The sequence below is a fragment of the Parasteatoda tepidariorum genome, chromosome 2 (genome assembly GCF_043381705.1).
Source record: "Parasteatoda tepidariorum isolate YZ-2023 chromosome 2, CAS_Ptep_4.0, whole genome shotgun sequence".
NCBI lineage: Eukaryota > Metazoa > Arthropoda > Arachnida > Araneae > Theridiidae > Parasteatoda > Parasteatoda tepidariorum.
This window is the reverse complement of record NC_092205.1, coordinates 58,927,711-58,938,095: the sequence shown is the minus strand read 5'-3', so window position 1 is coordinate 58,938,095 and position 10,385 is coordinate 58,927,711. Positions and strand designations below refer to the sequence as shown.

Here is a 10,385-nt window from a genome sequence, read left to right as displayed (position 1 = left end):
CTCAATATTTATTTCTAAACGTTTTGATCATATTTTAAAAAGCATTTTTTCAAAAATATTATATGCAGTCATTCAACATTTCTATTCTTAAATTACATTAAATGCAAGAAGGCAAAATGTTTATTATTATCGTTGAAAATTGCAAACTATCTCAATTTTAACTCTTTTTTTTTTCTTCTTATTTGTACCAAACATGGCGTAATGTTTTTTTATTTTTATTTATTTGATAAGAATTTTTCTTTTAAAATTATTTTGAACCTAAATAGTAGCAATTCTTAACGTTATTTCTTCCACTTTCTGTGATAAATCATCGCACAATGGAACACTAATCATAAATATATTTATCCTCAAAATTATTTTTCAATTACAAAAATAATGTTCTAATTCTATAAGTGTGTTGAAATAATACGATTTTGGCATATAAATTGTTGCTTTATTTTTTACTCATAATTTTTTCAGTTTATTTAAAAGAGTCGTTTTTAATTAGCAGTTAATATATTTTCCAGATTATCGTTTGCCATTAATTATTGTGATTTGTATGCAGTTATCATACTTTAGAATACAAAACGCTTTTGCTAAGTTCATATTTTGATAGAAAGGAATAAATAAATTATAAAATACCTTACAATGATTTTTGATCCTCTGATTCTTTCAAAAAATGCTAACACGGAAAAGAAATCCCATTCAAGTAGTAAGGCTCATTTTAGTAATGAAATGTCGCAATTATTTAAAAATTTCAATAACGATTTGAATGAAATTATGCAAAATAAAAGAATGTATTTCGAAAAGTTTGTTCAGGTAGGCTAATACTTAATATATATATAATTTTTCCACCTTTTTAAATAAAATTGCTTAATTTATAATTTTATTTGACGCTTCGTTAAAACTATTATTTGCTAAACTATTATTAAAAATAACTTTGCATTTGTAGTGTACTATCATTAAGTAGTTTTTTATGTTTAGGAGTGAAGTATTTTGTAAAGAAGTGTTAAATAGCAAAAGCCACGAGAAACTAGTTTGCAATACGAAAAATGAGATTAATCTATAACATAAAAAGAATGGAAAGTTTGTTAAATACTGTAACCACCAACTAAAACTACGAGATTAGTGCCGCAATTTTTTTTAAAATTTAAACTGTTTGTCTGAGCTTCCAATGAAGTTATCATCTAAATAATTTGAAACAACAATTAGTATTATTTCATTGGCTACTTCAAAGGAAAGGGTCTTCTATATCTGCTCGGTTCTTGTATAATTTGGAATCGAAATAAGTATATATGGTAGTTTATCCAGAGATGGTTATGTGTTTTACGTATAGAATTTGTCTCTTTCTGTGATGTGATTTATTTATTTTTTCCTGGTTCCATTTTGACGTAGGTACTAAGGAGGAAACCAATCCAAGCATTTTTTTACTTTCATGCATAGGAATTGAAAGTATTTATGGAAAAAATGAAAAAAATATTTTTTTAAAAATAGGATTGACTCTCTGTGTTGGAATATTGGATAAGTAGAGTAATATAATAAGTAGATTAATATAACCAGGAACAGTTACTCTGCGTAAATTTTTAATAATAATTAATATCACCTTAAATAACTTCTTTTCTAACAGTTGGATTTTTACTAACACGGAAAAGTAAATGCCACTAACACGGAAAAGTAAATGATATAAGTAAATGCCAGTTTTAATGGTTTAAAGACTTGATTTCAAGTATGCTATGGTGCTAACTATTACGTTTCGGAACTCAGCGTCGTTTTTAAGGATGGGTTGCGAGTTCCTATGAGGCCCCGAAAACTGTTAACCTGAAAACTGTTTTTTCCTAAATTTATTCCCCTACTAATATATTAAAAATATTTGAAAAAGATGAGATATTTTGAAAGAAAAATTATTTTAATAATGTGCATCATTGTTACAGATGAAATTTAACATAGTAGGAAAAAAATATTTTTTTCATATTCTATTAGCATTCAGCTTAGTAATTCTAGAGAGAAAAAATGTTTTATTAATTTGGTGTCAACTATTTAAGATTTTTTTCATTGGACTCAAAAAAATTTTTTTTAGCATAAATTTTAATTTTTGGAAATTTTTATACATTTATGTTATTTTCTTGTGGGAGGGAAATATAATTTTGATATGATGCTTTTGAATTTATGCCAAATTTACAATAAAATTATTTTAAGATATCTTTTTTTTTTTTAACAGAAAAATACTTGAAACATCAGAAATATCATCGCTAATTTTAATTTCTAATGTAAATTTGCAAAGTTACGAGTCTTTGAAAAGTGGACGTTAAAGTTTCAAAGTACTTTAATGAAAGACTAAATTTCGCCATCTATTTATTCGTAGCAATTGTTCTCGTCCTTTTCCGTATCTTTTATTTTTATCATTCCGATGAAATACTTTCTCAGAAACAAAGTAATTTTGTAAAGAGTTATTTATAAACGCCTAAAATAGCTTTAGAAAAAAATACTAGAAGGCTTCGCCTCCGCCCTCTGTTCATCTTGCTCACCAATCCTTGTGGTTGCTTCTCATTCATCATTGAAGATCAATGGAGAAAAAACGCCATTTTTTTTTAAATTTTTTTTGTTGCAAAAATTACGATAGGAATGCCATTTGCTGTATTTTGAAGTTTACTAAGTTTCGGCAAATCAATAACTTGGAAAATTGATTTCCCTCGACAGTTATTACACAGTAAAGATAGGCCGTGCAGTGGAAAAACAGTTCCTGTGCGTTTTTCTTTTTCTTCTCAGAATCAACTTTCAGTGAGATAAATCGTTTTCACCTCTCATCTCCTTAAAAGTTTTCTTAAAAGCTGATAAGAGAAAGATCAATTTATGTGCAATAAATATATTGTTATGTTAGCTCATTTTATTAATATGTTAATCGTAACGAAATGAAAGAAAAGCTGAATTTGAAAAATAATCATCTGTATTACGAAAAAACAAAAAAACTAAGGAATAACAGAATGTGCGACACAATAAGAAGTTATAAATGGGAAGTAATTTTACTCGTTTACCAACTATAACGATAAACATATAACATTTGACATTGGAAACAATTTTTATCACTCTTGTCTTCAATCTTCATATTGTAAAAATTATGATATACACTGACGGAAAAAAAAAAAAAATCCCAACACCAAGAAGGAGTTGTGCTAGATAAACTAAATTTGGTAGGCTTGTTTATACAACTAAAAGATGATGTCTATTCAAATTTCGAAGTTTGTTGCTAGTAGCGCTATTGTGAACATGCAAATCAGGGTTGCTTTAAATACGTGTTCTACAGTTCGTAAGAATGATCTTTCCGCGATATTGCAGAAAGACGGGAGAAATGTGAGGGGAATTTTTCACTAATAATGGATAAATAATTATTATTTAAGGGGAAAAAAGGGCAAAAAGAAAACACTCAAAATTGAACTTTCGAATAAATAGAAATTTCGATCAGAAACTCTCATTAGAATTAACATGTGTAGTGAATTCCGAAGTTGCATTTCAGCTGATAATAGATAAGACTAACATGATTTTTTAAGAGTTATTAATTTTCAAACTAATAATCGAATCGCAGTTTTCTATTCCACAATATTACATGCATTTTAATGTTATTAGAATAATTAGCTCAAGGAAAATGTCAAGCATAAATGTATCATATGATCGCTAAAATCGAATGGACAAAATGACATAAATTTATTAAAAATGTATATGCAGGAACAAGGAGAATTTAACGAATGAAAAGTCGAAACAAAAGAGCAAATAATTTTTAACTTTGTTTTATTAAGTTAACGCAAAAATGCTCTACATTGAAGATGATGCCTGGAAGGAAATTTTATTGACACTGCTTCTCAAAAATTTCTTCTTTCACGAAAAGTATTTTTATTCTAAACTTTTCATAAATAATATATTGACTTTTCTATTACTAAAATAATGTTACGTTAGTCTTTCCTTGATGGAATTAAACACAAAAACATACCTTTATTGAATAAACACACCTATTTTTTTCGATAGATTTAAATTTTGAAATCTCTGAATAGAGGGTAACCGCAATCTGGAAAATATGGTCACAACAGTTTAGTCAGGAAAGCAGTCGAAAGTTTTGGACCCTTAATGCTAAAAAACTTTTTTACCTATTTTGCCATATTACGAAAACTTTATTAGCGAATCGAAAAATTCGTTTATCTAAAGATGATTTCATAGAGAAAATAATTTTTAATAATTATTTTTTATTATTTAATAATGATCAAATTTTATTTTCGATTCTAACACATCTAGATTTTTTCCCACCATTTTAAACTTCGTACTTTTAATGAAAAAATACAAAAATTGAATGAAATTGGTCCAATATTCCTTGAGAAATGAAAATTTAGAAATATGCTGTTTTATAGAACTCTGATATTATTTGTCCGATTTCGTTAAAATTTTGCATTTTGTAATTTAAAGTTCCATTGTAAAAATAGTGTAAAAATTTGTATACGTTGCAATTCAGATTATTTTTTGACCCTCATTGAACAAAATAATAAATAATACTTAAAAATCTCTTACTTGAAAGAGTTGATAAACGAAGTTATAAAGGTGTGCAGAAAGGCAAAATGAGCCCGATATTTAAAATTAACATTAAGGAGCCCAAATTTTCGAACGCTCTCCTGACATGTGGCTAAAATATTGGAATCATGTTTTCCATATTCGGCCACCTCATGATTTAATTAAAATATTCAAATCCATCATAATAAAGGCATGATATAAAGAAGAATGTGTTCGATTCAGTAACCTAATTAATAGTTTACACTAAGTAATTAGCATATTTGATATCACATTTTTAAACCACTTAGATTGGAATTCAATGATAAAATCCAATGAGAACAAAATTATTATCCAGGGTTATAGGTCTCTTTCTTTTTTTTTTCCTAGTCTCCAATTTCTCCAGATTTAACTGCATGAGATTACTTTAAATGGGATTAATTAAAAGATCCATCGCATGTTAGAGTATCTACATTAAATAATTTGAGAAAATCATGAAAATTTAGGTTTTAAAATAATGTGTGATTTGACATGAAAAAGGTTAATCGCAAATTTTCATTCATGTTTAGAGAAAACACTTTCTTCAGAACTCTCGGGAATTTATTTATCCTGTTTAATCCTTTTCCCAATATCTGTGTTACATCTATCACTTCTACTCTCTAGACATAAATTTGATTATGTTTTCCTACCTGCTTAGGATACTATGGAAAAAACTTCTGAAAAGCTTTCTAAATCTGATATTCTTCAAAACAAGGAACGGGTAAAACGCATAGAGCATTTCGAAACGGAATTTTATGAAATAATGAAACAAGCGACCCAAGAAATGGAAAGACTGAAAACGATTGAAGAAAAAATTCAAGTATGAAAAATCTGTATTTAAAGATTTATCGTGTGCTTTTATATGTTGATGCATACTCANATTAAATTTAAAATTGATTTTCTGAATTCTATATTTCAGTATTCTGAAATAAAAAACACGAATTTGTAAAAAAAAAATTTTTATTTCAGAAACAATTTTTTACTTTTTTTAAATCAGCAGTGGGGACAAGTGAGCGAATGACATATTGGTATATTTTTATTGCCTAAAATTAATAAAAAATAAAAATTGATAATTATATTTTTATTCTTTTGTTAGCTTGCATTCTGAAGGACACTTTCCCTGAAAAAAATTTTTTCGTAAGTTGTAAAACAAACATAAAATATACTGGGGACATGAAAATGACTGTTTTTGTGAGAATGACCCATATGTTGATGCATACTCAATATTTTTTAAAAAGACTCATTTTTAAATTCAAGCTTTTGAATCTTAGTATTTTGGATTTGTCTGTAAAATAATAATATTAATTATTAAAAAAAAGTTTTTCACAGTAAAACCAAAATCAACAGTCAGTAAAAAACTTTAAAGCAATGCAGCTTATATGCAGAGTGTTCTAAAGCGATCACTTTTAATATATTTTTCCATTATGTTTGTAAAAAATAATATTATGTACTGTAAAAACTGTAAAAAAACGGTCACAAAACCGATAAAATTTCTTTTCTCGTGCTGGCAATGAAAAGTTGAAACAAACTGATCTAAATTGGGCAGAAATGAAAAATTAAAACCAAACTGCATATGTAAACAAACTGTGATACACTTTTGTTTTAATTAAGCTCATTAATTTAGTGCCAATTTTAGCTTTAATGTAATTTACCCACGAGAAAGAGGCGTTTCAACAAAACTGCAGAAGAACGGAATCAATGTAGGATGGGACAGAAATCCTGCTCAAGAGAGTCTAGTTAGGACAAGATCCTTCAATTCTGTTACTGTTGTCTCTAACCCAAATTTGCAGTTCCATGTATATGGAAACTTTATAAGTTTTCAGGATAGCCCATATTTATGCTAATGTTGGGTGACGTTGTTTATTGATTTGGTTTAATGCTTGTTTTAACCGTTGTTTACTACCTTCGATTTTACCTGCTTTGGTGCTATGTAACTTTTTTTTTAATGTTGCGCATTTTTAGAGTTTATGTAAGAATGAAAGACTTAAAACTGTTGTGTTCTCAAACACTGAAATTTAGAATTGGGAGTTCCATGTTGCATACAGAGGAATTCTGAATGTTAAGATTTAAGTTCTTTATTTTTTATTTTTATAAATGATAAAATATCAAAGAAATGAAGTCATTTACTATTATTAATATTAAGAAAAGAATTCAAAATATTGAAAGCAATTGAAAATTATACTTCCAGTGGAAAAACGAGCTAGGCAGCTGAGAATCCAAAAGGAATTGAAACAAAAGAAACAATGAAATATGAAAAGATGAATAAATATGGCAACCGAAGGTGACGTCTTCAGGGGGTACCAGCTCTGGAACTCAGAAAAGCAAAACCTTTTCTACCGAGAGAGCAATTTTAGACATTTGTCGTGCTCTCTGATAGAAAAAGTTTTGCTTTTACCCACTGTAGACGTCATCTTCGGTTGTCATATTTATTCATTTTTTCATATTTCATTTGTTTATTACTATTATTAAGTTATTTATAGCCGATTGTAACCTATTTCAAGGAATCAGTTGTAATCGGATTTCTTTTTATAATATTGAAAGACTTTTTTTTTTACAGTCTCTACTTACCACGAAGAAACATAAAAGAGATGCCGAAAAGCAGGCGTACTTGGATCGCTTGCATGAATTGAAAAAATTAAACGAAGAGTTCTGTCAAGTAATTTACATTACACTACTTATAATTTAATTTCAAAAGAATTACTCTAATTAGTATCATATTTACAATTATTTCTAGAAAAAACTATCTCAAAGTAAAACTGAAAATATTAATTAAAAAGTATGACGGAGGATGAGGCAAACACGTTTTATTTTATTCAGATTTACAATTATTTGAGAGTTGAAAAAATAAGGTAAAAAGATACAAACATAATATTTAACTTGCCGTTTTAAGTTCTGTTTAAAAAAACTCATGAGCAAACACAATATATATGTTTTTAGTAAAAATTTTATTTCGGCTAAATTTATTAATATTATAGTTCAAAGCTTGTCCACAGATGTGACATGTCACGCCTTCAGACAATCACTTTAGACAGTATTTTTATAGTTTTTCAGCTTTAAGACTAATCATTATAGAAAAAAACCCCAATTAATATCAATAAATAAGATTTTTTATTGAAGAGGTATTGAAAATACTGGATTTAAGACAAAATTTTTTATTACAATCTTTTGTGAGCTGTTAATTTGGGAATTAAATGTCAGTACACAGAGTGATATAGCTCTTCCTGCAGATTTATTTACAATAAATGAATCTCTTCTCAAAGAGCCATTTAGTTTTAAATAAAAACTAGAAAGAAAAGTGTATATTTAGTGTTTCACTACATTTACTTTTAGGAAATTTTTTGCCACGCGTATAGGCATTAATTTATTAATGTTATATGCGTTCACATGGTACGTCTGGGTTATTGCAGAATTCATATTGTTAGGTACAGTTTTTTTTAAATATGTCAATATGTGTATCTATAGTTTCAAGTATTCAAGACTTCTTTACCAATTTTCAGAATTTAGTCTTTAATGCACTTGTGTCTTAAGTAAAGAAAATCACATTTTCGTCACGTTTGTGGATATAATCCGCATTCAGAACATTGCGCCCACTTTCCAGCTAGCTAGATAAATTATATTTCAATGTGAATGACAATACAACTTTTACTAGTTTCTTGACCTTAACAAACATCCTTGACTTCATCTCACTGCCAAAAAGAGGACCAATCGAAGATTTTCCAACTGGCTAGAGTGATCAAACCACTAACGGAACTCTGTGTCTGAAGAGAATGCAAATTTCACTTGTTTCGCTGGCCGCTGCTACAAGTAGAATTAATCTTCATATAGAATTAATCGTCAATCGAAGTTTTGACCACTTTTTGACTAGTTATTTCATTTCAATTTCAGTTCTAAATGTGATGATAGAACTGCAAGCTACAATTGTTTCCAAAATGTTGCAAGCAAAATTTAGCTCCTTTTCAATGGTAACTGACATTCTGACCATTCTCAATAAATAAACTAACAGACATAAAACTAAAAGCAAAAAGTAATTAAATAAAATAAAAAATTTAAAAGTATATTTTTCAAGTGAATAAAATGGGAGGGGAGAGGGAAGTATTCTTGTCATATCTAAAAAGAAATATACTTCCACCAACTACGAGAATTACCCTTATGATGCGCTCTGTGCTTTTCGCATTATGAACAGGTAATTTGATTTTGATGAAATTTTCGAGGGTAAAGTTCTTTATGTGAAATTATTGGACATGAGCTTTCTTTATTATTTTAAAGGATATTCTTTCTAAAGTTTTTTTTTGTTGGGGGGGGGGGGTCAAAACTCCAGATCCTCTGAAGTTTTGAGAAAAACACATCGATATACAAGTGACAATACTTTTTATGAAACGAGTGAATTACTGCACTGACAGTTATTTTATTGTCTACGACTTTCACACTAACCATTAAAATATAAACACTTTCAGTTGACCTTTACAATGGTCATTCAAAAGCTTCGAAAAAGGCTTTTTTTTAGATTTTGGCCGTCAAAATCTATCATATCAAAGGGTGAACCACAAAGCTATTAATTTCTATGAATACATATTAATGTGTTGTACCTGAAAAGATAAACATATGTATTTGGTGTTAACCTTAAATTAGCAAAAAACTGAAATTTTGCACAAATTGGAAATTCATCAACTGCCTTCTCCAAAACTCGACAAATATGAGATTTGCTGAAAAAGAAGTCTAAGTTAAGCAGAAACAAAATCAATCATCAGACCTACGGTTACTGTTTCAACTTTTTTTATAATATGGTCATAAAGTTTGAGACCTGTACCTGAGTACATGAATACAGAAATTGTTCTGGGAATGCTGTAAATTGTTTTAGAAAAGGATATTTAAGTCCAAAATGAAAATCTAAAGTTAGCACCTCCCCCGAAGTGAGCTGCTAAATTATCGCTCACCTGCTAGATGTGCATTTCGCATACTGTTAGGAGTAGTGGTTGTAATTAAAGCAATAACTGAGTGCAGTGCATCACTGTCAGCGTTTACTTATTTCATTTATTCAGTTTCATACGTTAAAATAACGATAATTTATTGATTATTTTATAAAATTCTATAAGACGTAAAGGTTAACTACTTGATAAACGCAAGGTTCGATAATTTGGCATTATTAAATATTTTGATTTAAGGAAAAAATAAAAAAAAAACTTTTCCACGATATTAAATGTTTAGTACTTTTTTTGGTTTAGCGCTTAGGAATTAGTTTTTAAATTAGTTTATGTTGAAACAATTCATAATAACAGTAATTTATTAAACGTTTTACACTTTTTTGAACTTAAAAAGGTCAATCACTTATAAATAGTTAAAAAAATCTAACACGTGATAAATCACTTGCAAAGTAATCAAATGCTTGAAGTAATTAGTAGTTTTATAAACGTGATTTCTATTATTAAGATAATTACTTCTGTAAAGAGTATTCAAACTTATGAGGTTGAAATAAGCAAAACTTAATCATTGTAGATTATTTAGAAAATAAAGCGCGAGTTCCATGTTTAGAAAATTAGTACCTCAGAATGAAATTTGAAATAAGTTAAATTTTAAAAATTTAAAATAGGATAGGATAACTATTAACTTAAGTACTTACATGAAAAATTGATGCCAATTTCATCAAATCAGAATTACAATGTACAGAAGAGAGAGTCCTAAAAAATTTTGCTAAACATTCAAATATTTTTAGAAGACTTAACTGCTGTAAACGGTTGAAAAGTGGAAGAATTGGGAGACGACGTTTCAAAAATTGAATCAGAAAATAAAATAAACTGAATAAAATAAGAGAGAAAGAACTATAATATAGGCTAGGAGCGAGA

The 10,385-nt window shown here is 28.1% G+C and overlaps 1 non-coding gene across 1 annotated transcript; it reads left to right on the top strand.

Moving 5' to 3' along the window:
- Positions 1-574: 574 nt before the first annotated feature.
- On the top strand, positions 575-7,206 carry LOC107438050 (uncharacterized). The gene is made up of 3 exons (XR_011636284.1): positions 575-798; positions 5,204-5,365; positions 7,103-7,206. It is a non-coding gene; the product is annotated as an uncharacterized protein (transcript).
- Positions 7,207-10,385: the final 3,179 nt, after the last annotated feature.